This window comes from Pinus tabuliformis, chromosome 3_2 (assembly GCF_031772625.1).
Source record: "Pinus tabuliformis cultivar Carrire ecotype Pingquan chromosome 3_2, CPIR1, whole genome shotgun sequence".
Taxonomy (NCBI): domain Eukaryota; kingdom Viridiplantae; phylum Streptophyta; class Pinopsida; order Pinales; family Pinaceae; genus Pinus; species Pinus tabuliformis.
The window spans coordinates 355,010,699-355,026,144 of record NC_142302.1 but is presented as its reverse complement, the minus strand read 5'-3'; positions in this window follow the sequence as shown (position 1 = coordinate 355,026,144).

Sequence of the window (15,446 nt, the reverse complement as noted above, 5' to 3'; positions counted from 1 at the left end):
AACCAAAGTTTCGGACTGTTACAGAGGTGTTCTCCATGGAAGGATGCAAAGGAGGGAGCTCCACTCCCTCCTACAAGAAAGTTGTGGCCAGCAGGGGAAAAAAACCAATGGATAATGACAGAGAGCTTTCAGAAGGAAGGGAAAGAGACAGTGATGAAGAACAGGAGGGAACTAAGTCAATGAAGCATAATGATGCAAAGGAAGACGAGGAAGAAGACAAGGAGAAAGGAACAAAAGGCAAAGCACACATGGGACCGTGCAAACCCAAAGTGGTCGTAACTCCTAGGGTCATTTTAAATGAGCCAGTGTTGTAGGCCCATAGGGATCACATGCAAACTAATGCAATCATTTGTAAATTCATGGGTCTATGGCCCACTGAAAAAGCCTTACAAATGTGGATTAAATACCACTGGAAACCAAAAGGTAGCATTGATGTACATCTTGGGTCTAAGGGTTTTTTCACTATTGTATTTGCAAATATTGAAGATAAGGATAGAGTGTTTGAAGGAGGGCCCTACTTTTATGCTGTAGCAGGCCTGTATATGTGACCTTGGATTATGAATTTTGTTTCAGAATGCGAAACTTTTACATTGGTTCCGGTTTGGGTAAGACTCTATTCTTTACATCTTGATTACTGGCAAACACAATCTCTAGCCGCCATAGGAAATAAGTTAGGTTGATCTATCAAAGCTTCTGAGGCCACTAGAAGGGGAAAGTATACTTCCTTTGCTAGAATATGTGTGGAAATGGATCTCTTTGGAGCTCTGCCAGATGAGGTTATTTTGGAGGTATTTGATGAAGAATGGATACAAACAGTGGATTATGAACATATCCCATTTAGATGTCGCAAATGTCATGAGCATGGACACCTATTCAGCGAATTCCCTCTCAGTAAAATAGAGAACAAAAACAAAACTGACACAATGAAGGATTTAGAAAGCTTAGTCAAGGTGGAACATAAAGGAAAAGGAGGCAAAATAGGACCAAAACCACGCAAATCAGCAGGGCTACAAGCTAACCAGAACATGTTTCGTGTCCTTGAAGTAGACGAAGGTTCCATAGAAACAGATCAGGAAAAGGAAGGAAGTCCAGTGGAGGAAGAGAAAGTAGAAGAAAGGGAACAAATACAAGATAATAACAAACCGAAAGAATTTATGATGAATGATGCAGAACAGGGGATGGATCATGAAATGAACCAAAGTGAGATGGAAATGGAGGAACATGAGCTCCAAGAAATTCTTGAGAAAGAAAACCTAGATTTGCAAGGTTTCTTGAATCAAGGAACCAAAGAAGGGTTAGACTCGTTACTTATAGAGGAGTTCAACAGAGCTTAGCAGTTGTTTTTATGGAAAACCCAAACTAAAGTGGTGGACAGACAAAAACACAAAGATAGGCAGGGCAACGAAGGAGTGAAAACAATGAAAAACACAGCGGGACTAGCACTTAGAAACCCAAGGAAGAAACGGGGCAGAAAAAAGCAGAATGAGCTGTTGATGGAATGTGGAAAGCTAATGATAGATTCAGGTAAGATGAAAGACCTATCCAGTTACTCCTTTACTAATCTTTAATTATGAAGTTCACTTCTTGGAATATAAGGGGTCTAGGTAGTAAAAGGAAACAAAGATTACTGAATAATAGAATGAAACAAGCAGCTTCGGATATGATTTTCATCCAGGAAGCTAAGTGTTCCATCCAGAAGATAAGAGATATCCATAGTAAATGGCTCAATAGATTTGAGTTTCTGGAAGTCAAAGTAGAGAATACAACAGGAGGTATTCTCACTCTTTGGAATCCACAAAAAATTGGCTTAATAGATGTGGAAGCATCTAGGGATTATTTATCTGTTGTCATTCAACCTGTGGGAGACAAGGATACCTATCTGGTAATGAATGCTTATGGCCCTCAAAGAATGGATGACAAACTCAGGCTTCTAAACTCTTTGGAGAATCTTAGAGATAGACGTGTAGGAATACCCTGGATCCTAGGAGGTGATTTCAACATGATCAAATCACTTACAGAAAAAAAGGGTGAACTAGAGTTCTAGGCAAAGATTCTTTGGCATTTCAAACATTTATTGGTAAGATGAATCTATTGGACATTGTAACGAGTAATGGAATATTTACTTGGAACAATAAAAGAGGAGGAGAGTCTCAGGTGGCCTCTAAATTAGACAGATTCATAATCTCAGAGGATCTTATGTTCAATGACAAGGAAATGGTAGCAAGTATGCTCCCCTTTGGAGGCTCAGATCACTGGCCGGTACAACTGGAGGTTCAGGGCATTGGCACCCCCAGGAACAGACCTTTTCGATTTGAGAACATCTGGCTTACCCACCCAGACTTCATCAACAACATAGCCAAATGGTGGTCAGAAGATTTAAACATTCAGGGCACCAGCATGTTCCTTCTTTAGAAAAGACTAAAACACATCAAGCTCCAGCTTAAAGACTGGAACAAGAATGAATTTGGTAACATCTTTGAAGAGAAAAAAATTATTGAAGGTAAAATGCAGGAACTCAACCAAGCCCTTATTGCGGAGGGACATGACAAAGCCAAAAGTGATCAAGCCACCAAATATCATCAAAACTGGGAGAATTTATGCAAACAAGAGGAAATATTTTGGAGACAAAAATCTAGAGTTTAGTGGCTAAAAGAAGGTGAACATAATACCAGATTTTTCCACAAATCCACCATAGCAAACAGAGCTCATAACAGAATTTCTTTGATCAAGGATGAAAGAAGAAATCTTCTCAATTCTCATGAAGAAATAGAGGTTGTTCTAGTCCAGCACTTTCGAAACATATCAAAGGAAACCTGTTATGATAGAGAAATCCACATCTGGGACTTCACTAAGCATATACCCAGCATGGATTCCAAAGAGGATAATGCCAATCTTTACAGGCCAGTGACTAAAGAGGAAGTCAGTGGAGTACTCAAAGAAATGCAGAATGGGAAGGCGCCAGGCCCAGATGGTTTCAATGTTGACTTCTTCAAATCTTGCTGGAATATTGTCAAAAAGGATATTCTGCAAGTGGTTGAGGATTCCATAATGAACAAAACCATTTTGAAGGCTCTGAACACCACTTTTATAGCCCTAATCCCTAAACAAGAATTGGCTCAAACCCTTGATAGGTTTAGACCTATAGCTTTGTGCAACGTGGTGTACAAGATAATATCTAAAGTTGTTGCTAAAAGACTCAAACCCCTCCTTCCTTCACTAGTCTCGAGGGAACAATCTGGATATGTGGAAGGAAGGAAAATTCTTAATAACATTATTCAAGCACATGAAGTGGTGCATTCTCTTACTAGCACAAGAAAGGCTAGAATGATCATGCAACTGGACATAGCCAAAGCTTATCATAAGCTGAACTAGATCTATATCATGAAAGTTCTTACTGCTTTCGGGTTCGACCACAATTGGGTAAGATGGATCATGGCTTTGGTCACTTCTTCCAGTTTCTCAATTCTGGTCGATCGTTCTCCTTCAGAGACATTTATTCCTTCTAGAGGCCTTAGGTAGGGTGACCCTCTCTCACCCTTCCTCTTCATCCTTATGATGGAAGGACTGGGAAGTTCTATCAAGAATGCAAAGGAAGATGGCAAAATCGAGGGTCTTCAACTCTCGGACAACGGACAAGCCTTGACTCATCAACAATTTGTGGATGACACCATGCTGCAAGGAATCCCTACAATCAAAGAAGCACTTTCTTATAAACAAATCCTCAGTGACTTTGCCATGGCTTCGGGTATGGAATTAAATCTTTCCAAATCCAAAATCTTTTTCTTCAATACTAACGTTACCATTCAAAGGAACATATCTAGAATTCTAGGATTTCAAAGGGATTCTCTCCCCTCAAATTATCTAGGAGTTCCTCTAACGGCTAAACTATTACACAAGAGCATCTGGGAGCCGATAATTAATAAATTACAAGGCAAAACCAAGAAATGGACTATGAGATCTCTAAACTTGGCTGGAAAATTGGTCCTCACAAAGGCTGTACTACAATCAATCCCAGTCTTTATGCTTTCAGCTATCCCTGCTCCTAAAGGAATCCTGCACCAAATGAGAAACATACAAAGAGACTTTCTATGGGGCAAGGGGGAAGATAAGAAGAAATGGGCCTTAGTTGCCTGGGAAAAAATCTGTAAACCCAGAAACCACGGGGGTCTTGGATTGGATGATCCTGAGATTCTGAGCAAGGTTTTAGGGGCAAAATTATGGTGGCGATGGATCAAAGAACCAGAAGCACATTGGGCTATCCTTTGGAAAGAAAAATATGCAAGCTCTTGGCTAGATAATGACTACATAAGGATGGATGGTAATATAAGAGGATCATATATTTGGAACAAAGCTTGGGAAAACATAAGCATAATTCAAGATCACAGCTTCTAGGAAATTAGAGAGGGAGACTTAGCCTTATTCTGGGAGGATAGATGGCAACAAGAACCTATTTTGTTAAAGGAGGATTTGGAGGACCTCAAAGCAGAGATAGACACCAAGGAGCTCACCAAAGTTAAGGATTTTTGGGATCAAAACAATAGTTCATGGAAATGGAGAAACTGGAGGAAACTTGATTTCAGAAATGGCAGTCCCCTAAAAGCCAAGGCTAAGAGACTAATGAAGATGTTAAAACAAAGGAAAATTCTAGTTTCAAAGGGGCATGACCAGCTGAGATAGGGAAACAGTAATGAGGGGACTTATAATCTCAAGGAAGCTAAACTCATACTCCTTGAACTAGATTCCCAAGCTCCAGACAGGATTTGGCAAAACCTATGGAAACTTCAAGGGTGGATGAAAAATCAAACTTTTTATGTGGCTGGTACTGCACAGGAAAATTCTGACCTGGGATAACATTAGGAAAAGGGGTGTCTTGGGACCTTCCAGATGCCAGCTCTATGAAGTTCAAGAGGAGACAATGGAGCACCTTCTCAACAACTACATTTTTACTTCCAGATTATGGGATTCTTTCGCCTCTATCTTCCAACAATCTGATAGAGACATTGGAAGTCTTTTCAATACCCTCACCAATTGGAGAAAGAACTTTTTGGATAATGAAGTTTTGAGTTCAGCTTGGGCTCTAACACCAAGCTTCATTATTTGGAATGTCTGGAAAGAAAGGAACAATAGAATCTTCAAGAATGATAAGAAATCTCCCCAGTATCTCTATAATCTGATCCTAAAACAGATTAAGGAAACTATTGGCACTGTTGTCCGAAATCTCCCTACGAAACCCCCTTCTGCTACAGAATGGAGGATTCTTTGTAAGCTAGAACTGTAGGGGCTTGTTCCTCAGGGCTTAGTCAGGAAAGCTTCAATTTTGGATCCTGAGCTAGATTTCTGGCATCCCCCCCAAGGGTTTTCTGAAATTCAACATTGATGGTGCTTCTAAAGGTAATCCAGGCACGGCCGGCCATGGAGGGGTGTTAAGGGATGATAATGGAAGGATTCTGTTTATCTTCCATGGTCATTTAGGCAAAGCAACCAACAACATGGCAGAGCTGATGGCCATGGAACAATGTCTAGAGTTCCTGGTTCAGGAAAACTGCCAAAATACGATCATTGAAGTTGATTCTGAGTTAATCATTAACTCGGTCAAGAGAATAAGCTGGGGAATGAAACCGGAAAAGGCCTCAAGAAACTGGAGGCTGATCCAAGTCTTTCAACGGATTCACAGTCACCTACAGAGCCTGAGAACAGTCAGTTTTGCACATGTGCATAGAAAGGCCAATAAACTGGCAGATTTGCTGGCCAATCAAGGAGTGATCTGCACAAATAATAGAGTGGCAATGGATTGGCAAGAGCTCCCTCAAAACATATTAAAAATGGAGTGTCAAAACCAAGCAGATGAAGATAAGACAGTGTTCCGTGAAAGAGCCATGGAGGTGGGCACAGCTGACTAGCAGCTATTTGCTTAGAGGCTTGCTCTCAATCAGGTCTTTTGAGAGCGGCTTGTAGTGGTCAACAAGTGAATCCCAGGTTATTATGTTCACTATAGGGTCTAGTTGCAACAATGAGGATGTTTTGGTTTTGTGGTTAACTGGAAGTATGGTGGATGCTTTAATGCACATCAGCTCAAGGAGGGTTGATGCAGTGAACGATCGTAAGCCGAAGACCATCGGAGGCCGTGAAACCAGAAGTTTTTCTGGATGGATCACTTTACCGCAACCTGAGCAGTTTTCTGGGGATCACGGTTCTCAAAGGCAAGAAGTGGTATTTCCTTTTAGGGAGCGATTCCATTCAGCGTGCTCCACGTTGCAGTGGGGATGGGAGTAATACCGCCCTTATCGCACACTAACATGCATGAAGGTAGGAGGGTGCGATATCAGTTTCAATCGTTGGATCATTCATAACAGATCAACGACTGGGAGTGATCGTGTTTGTCTATAGGTCCCAGTGGTAAACAACGGGCTCACTTTACCACGAAGTTTTTTCGGTTGGCACACTTTACTGCGAAGTTTTTCAGGTAGGCTCACTCTACTGTGACCTGAGCGGTTTTCCAGGGATCACAGACCTCAAAGGCGGGAAGTGGTTTTTCCTTGTCGGGAGTGATGCCATTTAGTGTGCTCCACGTGGAGGTGGGGACGGGAGGAATACCGCCCTCATCGCATGCTAACATGTGCAAAGGTAGGTGGGTGCGATATCAGTCTCAACCGTTAGATCATTCATAGCAGATCAACGGATGGGATTGATCGTGCATGTCTGTGGGTCCTAGAGATAAACAACGGGCTGCTTAACACAGAGAATTGGTCCATAGTCATTGGATCGAACAGACAGGTTCAACGGTTAAGATTAAAAGGGCAAGTTAGGATTTGGCGGGAAGTGGGTGTCCTTGACATCAAAAGACTTTTCACTCTGGCCATTGTGCCACGGGTTAAGAAGTCGGATGGATGCAATACCCTTATTTTATTGACACTTTTTGTTCTTTTTGGGTCCGTTTCCTGATTCTTGTTTCATTCCTTTGTGAAATGTAAGGTATGGTTGTAGGGAGGGAGGCTTGGGCTTTGATCCCGGTTTCAGGTTTTGATAGGGTCTATCCATGGTCCATGACCATGCCGATTTTTTTGTATTTTATGTACTCTATTTGATGATTAATAAATTTGAAGGTGCGACTCTTGCATTAGCAAAGAAAAAAAAGAATCTTCATGATTGAAAACCCTAGATGAGAGAGAGTTAGTAATAGAAAGCAAAAAATTTAAAACGATCGTACCTTCTTATATGACAAACACCTATTATAAGTCTTTTTACAAACCTTGCAGGATTTTCTATTGAAGGCATCTCCAAGATTCTTTACTCTTTTGGAGTTTCCCTTTGAATCTAGCCATAAATTTTATTGCAAACATTCCTTATAGAATATACCTACAAACTTTCCTTCCAAGGAAAACATATGACAAAGTATTATAATCAAGAAAGAATGAAGTTCAATATACATAGAGGAGAGTAGCAATGAAAAAAAGAAATAAAGAACAAGATACTTATATTTTTGTAAAATGGTGGGAAGCTCCCTCTTGATCTTACATTATTCTAAAATTGTGACGGATTCCTTTAACTTATCATAAACAACTCAAGCACATTTTAACAAAACATATTAAATATATAAAGCCTAGAAATAAAAAAGAAAATTGATTCTACTAAAATTAAAACAATAACCTATACTACAAGTGAACGATATATGAGACTTAATAGAATAAGTCTTTGACTTGAAAATCCTCTGCTTTAGACTTATTTGGAGGATTATCAACAGTAACAACTCTACCTTGGTCCCTTTCTATCTTTTTTATGTTAGGATTATCAAGGAATTGATTCTTAGAATGTCCCATTTTGTGACAATGATAGTGTTTTATTTTGGAGAGATCAATCTTACCATGATTTTTCTTTGGCCCATTACAATTATTATTTCTTCCTTTATTCTTGACATGCGCAGAGTAGGAATTTGAGGAACTTTCTTCATTTTATTTCTTTCCTTCTACCAAGGAAATACAAACTTCTTCTTGTACACATGCAAACCACATTCCTTCGAAGGATAGATAATTCTACCAACTACTAATTCCAACTGAAAAATCATTCCAAGACTTAGTAGTCCTAGAAGGGAAGAAATCACAAGTTCCTATTTGGGGGCCACTTCATCAATTACTTGTATTTCAGCTTTTATATGGGCAATTCTTAGAAAATAGGAAGATATTGTATCATGTTTTGTAATTTTAATTGTCAAAAATTCATTCTTTAGACTTGCCACTTGTCCAATATTCTTGATTGTAAATAACTTGGAGAGAGAATCATACATTATTATTGAATAATATAGTGTGGATATGTAGGGAATCAAGTTTTCTTTAAGTCCATCCACAATTAGGTTCATGGTAAGAATATTAGTTTCTTTATACTTCTCTTTTCCAGCATCATTTGAAGGTTCCTTGACTTGTCCGAGTACAAAATGAAATAACTTATTCTTTGCAATGATGAGGTCCATCCTTATCTTCCATGCTCTATAGTTAGAGGCTCATTGAAGTTTGTTCACAGATTTCATTGATGAGGCCATAGGTGTACTTACTTGATGAAAACTAGATATCTTTGTAGCCTTCAATTACCTTTTAAGACTTCCTTCTAGAATTCTCCTCTCGTTTTGATTTTCCTTGAAAACTTATCTATAATCCTTCCTTAAGTTGATGAGATGTATTTATCTTGTAGCTTCCTTTTTCCTTATTTTTAACCTTATCTTTGATACCATGTTAGAAAATAAAAAAGGGAGAAATGTTTTCTTATCTTGATAGTTACTTGTGATTTCTTTGAATCTTTATTATCTTCATTTGTATCTTATTTTATCTTCTAATCATAAAGAAGCTACCAAAAACATAATAACATGAATATCAACACAAGAAAGACACAAGATGTAGCCTCTCACCTAGGGCTAAAACCCCTCTTCCGAGGGAAAACCCAAAAATTCTCTTCTCTTCGTTTAGAACCAAAACAAATGATACAAACAAGACCTTTTGACCAAGACAAAGAACTCCTCCAATCCACCAAGTTATGCTCCCAAGATGATCAGCCAAACTTCAAAACTCAACTTAAGTTAAACTACTTCAATCCTGCATCAAACTTACATTTTGACCCTCCTACTTTAGATTTTCGTCCCTACTAGAAACCTGCAACTTTAACCCTCCATCCTGCAGGCCAAAATTTTGCACGTGTGGTAGAAAAGAAAGAAAAAATTTCTTCAATTTCTTCGTTAGGGTTCCTCCTTCTTCACTTAGGGTTTCTCCTTGTTCTTGTAGCTTCCTTCACACCTTTCGCTTGTTATTTCACACTCCTTCAATTGCAAATCAAATGGTTGGATTGGAAACTCAAATAGTTCAAGTAGAACAACTATTTATAGTGGTTATAATCTCCTTTTATGAGGATGACTTGATGTACTTGAGGTCGAATTGGTGGAGGAGGCACAAATGATACTTTTGACTTCTTTACAAATTTATTTCTTGACATACAAATCCCAGGAAGGTTCTAGATCATAATGGCAAGGAATATGACTCATGACATAAACCCTAGAATAACACAATAGGTGATTTTACCAATAAATACAATAAATAAATCATGAAACCCATGATTATAAATAAATTTTATTTTATAATAAAAAATAAAATAATCTTTTGATAAATACATTACATCATGACTGAAATACAATTATGAAGAATGATACTAGTTACATTTCTCAAAAATTTCCTCACATTTCATCAATGGTACCTAGGGTAAATGTTGTAGGTGAGAACATGTACACCTAATCCTGTGAGACCCAAGTGGATTTTATGTTGCAACCTTCTTAGCCAATATGAATTTGGCATGGTGAGTTGAACCACTTGAGCTAACATTTGGGGCTAATCTCTCTCTCTCTCACTCTGTTTGTTTCTCCTGCCCCCCCACCACACACACATATTCAAGTTATCTTGGAGAAATAATTCCCCCATCCCTCTTGCACTTAAATGAAGAATGAGGAAGTTGGCACATTACCAATGCCATTATACATATTCCAATCCCTCTTCCTTAGGGTTTCGAATGGAAGGAAATATTATATTATAGTGAAAATAATTGTTGTTAACCCTTTAGGGATTTCTATCATTGGATTACATCACATCCTTAAGAATTAAAACTCAACAAAAAAGGTTAAAGCTACTAAGCTATCCCTTGGGACTTTAATGTTGGAATATTAGTGTACCACTCTCAACACTCAAGCTAGAGTGAGATTATGGGTATCTTGTAAGATTCAAGAAAATGCACTTGTTGAGAGATGTGGAAGGGATTTCTCTCGAACTTGTAAAATATTCTTCAATCCTAAGATTCCAAATATACATAGCAAGTAAAATGCTATAAATATTATTTTCAGGAGCAACTCCACCTACTTTTATGCCTTCATATAGTTCAATCATTTACCTTGAATTATATATGTCCCTCTACAAACTTAACATTGAGTTGTAGATTCTAGAATCAATCTTGAAGACCAAATTCTTTCATCTCCTTGACAATCGATTCCTTATCTCTAACCAACCATAGTTTAGAAAGAAAAACAACAATTTTTCTATAAATTGGCATATTGGGAAGATAACATGTACCTTTCACATCATGATAGATCATTTGAATCTCAGAAACATTCCCAACTTTGGAAAATGATCCTTTGAACCTCAGAAACATTCCCAACTTTGGAAAATGATCCTGTGAACCTCAAAAACATTTCCAACTTATGCATGATACTATTGATGATCTCTCTAGTTGGGGATAGAGAATCTCTCAACATATCATCAAATCCAACCCTTTCTTTCTCAAAAAATTGAAGTCATTAGCCAATCTCCTGTAAGGTAACTCATCAAGGCAATGGTTATTATCATAAAGGTCACAAAGAAATTTAAAGGCTTCCCAGTGCCTGTTTTTCTTACAATTTATATGCGTAATAATCCTGTAAGTGATGTAAAAAGGCACCATTCCATGTCTTACCATGTCTTCAAGAGATTTACTAGCATCTTGTAGTCTTCCTTCAAGTGAGATATTGTTGACAAACACACTGTAAATGTGCTTACTAGGAAACAATCCTTTGCATATCATATCTTTGTAAAACTTTGAAGCTTATTTTGTCATACCTTTCTCACATAAACCTTGAATGATGTAGTTAAAGTTATACGGATTTGGGTTGCATCCTTACATACCCATTTCACAAAAAATCTTAAGACCTTCTTCGATTTCTAAAGCTTTGGAGTATATTTTATAACTAACTTCAATGTGATAATATTCGAACAACACCAACATATTTCATCTGCTTGTACAAATATCAAACACTACTCACCAAGAAGTTGAGGAATCATTATTCCAAAATTTCATGCCATTGATAATTTCCTTTGAATTGAAGTTTTCTATGTGATACCATTGCTTCCTCATGAGACATATCCTCCATTTATATTTCCTGAAGAAATATTGTAAGTACAATTTCAGTTCCTTTTTGTCCACTGGGCTACATTCCTCCACTACATCCCATTCATTGAACCACATTTTAAATTGTAGATTCCAAGTATTATTTCTCCTTTACAACACCTCTTGGATGTTTTTGACAAAAAACCAATTGTTGTCCACAAATGTCATTATTTGTATATACAAAATCACCCTTGTTAGCACTTCCATCTCTATGTGCTTTAGGGCACTTTTAGCCAATAATATCTCATAAGGGGTGCTGGTTTTTTACTATCAAAAAAATCTATGGTGATTAAATTCTTTTGTATCCTCTAGGTGTGTCCATTTGATTCCATCAATTTCTAAATATATGTAGACTCCACACCTCAAAATAATAAAGTAACACAGGGGTGATCAATGTTTGGAAAAGGTATAAAAATGTGCTCCAATCCCCCCACCTCTTCCTTGTGCACATGTATCTATTCAGTCTCTCACTGAATTAGTGAATTCCAATTCTTAGGATTTGTATCAAGAATTGCTTTGGTTTTTTTATTGTGAATCACAACACCTTGGTCTTTTATATGTTTATTTTCATCCCTACTTCTACACAAGAAGCTCTCCAAACTTGGTAAGTGATGTTGGAATTTGTGAAGTGTCCTGACAGTCAGGTCAACATTATCTAGGTACAATGTCAAATGCTCTTATGAAATCAATGAAGCAACACCAAAGCTCCTCATCTTTATTCTATTGTGTCTTCTCTTTCATGTGCATTAATCTAGGGCAACGATCTATAGTGGAATTATTTGGTCTAAATTTGGCATTTCCTTTCGCCTTTTCCCCTCTATTTATTTGTTGATTTTCCTTTCTACCATTCCTCCAACTAACATGGATAATAATGGGTTCATCATAAAGGTCTTGTAGTCTCCTGGGTTGTTTTCTATAGTTAACTCTCCTACCAAATTTTAAAATGGGCAAAATAAGGCTTGTTTTTCAGTTGTATGGGAAAACTTCCTTCAAAATATGAGTGATGGAAAAATATGTTGGTTGAGATGATCCTTACCCCATTTCAAGTGCTCTACCTAAAAGCCTTTTAATTTTTTTAACTTTTCCAAATACCACTCTTCTAATGCCTACCTTCACATCTAACATTCAAAACTATCCCCTTCAAGTTGGTTTTTGGTGGAATTTTCCTCAAGGATGGGTTCCTAATACCTATAAATGGTTTTTGTGTGCTACAAACATTCTTCTGGTGTTATATTTGTTTCCTCCCCCAGTTTCCTCGCCTACAGTTTTTTCCTGGTGGCTTTGGGCTTTTTCCTTTCCATCTTTAGCAGTGTTTCTTTTCGGGGCTTACAAATGTGATCTTTTTTTTATTTATGAACTTTTATGCAGACATGTTCTCATTCTTGTTTTGTTTTTTGTATGCTTCCTGAGCTTCCTTGCAGTCCTTCTTCAACTAAGGGTTTACAAGAAAGAAACTTGTCAGTCACATACTTTCTTCATTTAGATATATCTAAATAAAGACAAAACCTAACATATGTGGTTGTCATTATTTTTTCCCTTTTCATCTCCAAGGATCAAAAGTTTTCCCAGCAAGTTTCCATTCTTCCAAAATATGTTCACATCAAAATTATGAATGGAATGTCCTACATACACTGGTGGTTTATTTCGTAGACCCTTCATCTGCAATTGGAATAATCTTTAATATAGTGAATGAAGAGTCCCATGGAATTTATAAAATATGGGCCTCCATCAAATATCTTGCCTCCCTTTCTTACTAGAGAGGACAATAGTAAGAAAAACCATTTGTGCATAGGTTTAGATTGACCCTTTGTAGCCCATTTTTCTAATATTTACATTCTAAGAGTTTTTTCATATGGTTAGAACCTTATTAGTTTGCTGATTAGGTTGTGGTTACTCAAATAATAAACTTTATCTTGAAATTTCTCTAATGTCATTACTTGATTTGTCCTCATTTATAACTTCCTCAACCATCCCAAGGAAAGTGTAAGAATGTTTTTCTCTATATTTTTGTTTTTAATGTTTTTCCTGAGAATAACATCTAACCCTATCCCTCAAATCATTGGACCTCCAGTCATTGACTTCATTATGTATTTTCAAATTAAACCACTCTAAAACAGGGAGGACTTTGTCTACTCCTTACAACCTTATAGTATACTAGAGTGCTTAATTTTCAATTGTTAGACACTTACAGGCTGATGCAGAACACTAGTAAATTGGGAAACTACAGGCATATATGCCACTTCATAAATAATATAAGTAGAATAGGATTAGTGAGATAAAAAATTTGAACTGCTAGATGCCTATTATAGGAAAACTATAACATCTTTTTTTCTTGCTTAAGGGGGATAACTACCACCACTATAAAGTTTTTTCTATGAAGAATCTTGTGAACACGAGACACCACCCTAAATGAATGAAGTTAAACATTAACATTGGTTGAGACACATTATCTGGGGACTCAAAATGTCACAATTAGAGTTAATGGGATCGATGGCAGACTGTTGTGAGAGCCAGAGCCAGAAACATTCTTCTTCTTGCAAGAAATATTGTTGTATATGGAGCCAGGATTTTGTCATTGAACTTGAAGACATGGATACCTAATCAAACTTATTTTCTTATTCATGTATCACAAGGCTCCTTTTTTGTTGTGCCATTGTCGTTATTTATCTTCCTCTCATGTGCCACTATGATCATTGTGTTTTTTTTTTACCTTTTATGAATACTTCAAAGTTACGAGCTTCTACTCCCCTTTTCCTATTATTTGTTTCAGTTGCCTACCAAGTATCTCATTGTCTATTATTTTGTCTTGTAGCTTTTGACATTCTATTTTGTGCCTTTTGTTGCCATCTGTGGTCTCTCTTCGAATTTTGTTGCATAATTGTTAAGAACATGTTACAAGGGGGGTAGAGTATGCACACATGCATAGACTTTAGAAGTCAAATTGCTGCATGAAGGTGGGTCCCTTGTCTCACAAACAAAGGGGTCTCATACATCAATTTCATCTCTGGCTTGGTCATGAGTTGTGACATTAAAAATACATTATTATTATTATTATTAAAACATTATCAAAGTATCTTAGCTCAAGTGATTTAGTGAACAATTTGTTTCCCCAACAACATGGGTTCAAGTCGTTGGAGACATGTTCTATCTGGCCTTTTTATGGAATTTATGAAATAGCTATTACCCCAATGAGTTACCGATTCACCGTGGCAAGAAAGAAGAGAAATTATTATTATTGTAATATTTATTTTTATTTATGATGTTACTCTGGCAAACTTTGGAAACTTGCCTTTGTTACATTGTGCTATTAAAAGTTACTAGATTTATTGGTGGAGCATTTAGGAAAATGCTATCTATTTTGTCAATCCTTTCAAACATAAATGATATGATCTTTCTTCTTTATTTCATTTCATTTAATTTCTAGTTAAAATGACCAACTTTATCTATGATAGAAAAGACTTGAATGCAACAATAAATATGTTTTGTGGTTTTCTTGCATAGAGGCCCTTTGAAAATAGATTTTTTCTCTTTATGATACCTTTTCGATCAAACCAAAAGTAATAACATGGATTTACCCTCGGGTATTTTGCAAAGTGAATTGCCTCTAGTGAAAGAATTTAATTGGAATATTTCAATTTCAAACTGGGGCATATCTTCCATTACTACTCTCCTCTCATGAATGTCAAAAAATCTTTGTGCGAATGGAAATTATGAATGAAAATTTGTAGTCCTGTGAAGAGATAGGTACAATGTATAATATAAGAAAATATTATTAATGTCCAATCAATGACCCTATTCAAGTGACTAAGGAGGGGCAGAGTACTCCCTACATTTCCTCAACCTCCCTTTATGTAAACACTGGTTGATATCCCCTTGATCAAATTTCCACTTGCTTTCCATCCTTTTCGAAGAGAGAATCCACCCTAAATTACACTAAGAAATACCAAGTGATGAGCCAAAAGTGGATACCCAAGGTTGGTAGGATGGGATCCAAATTAAAA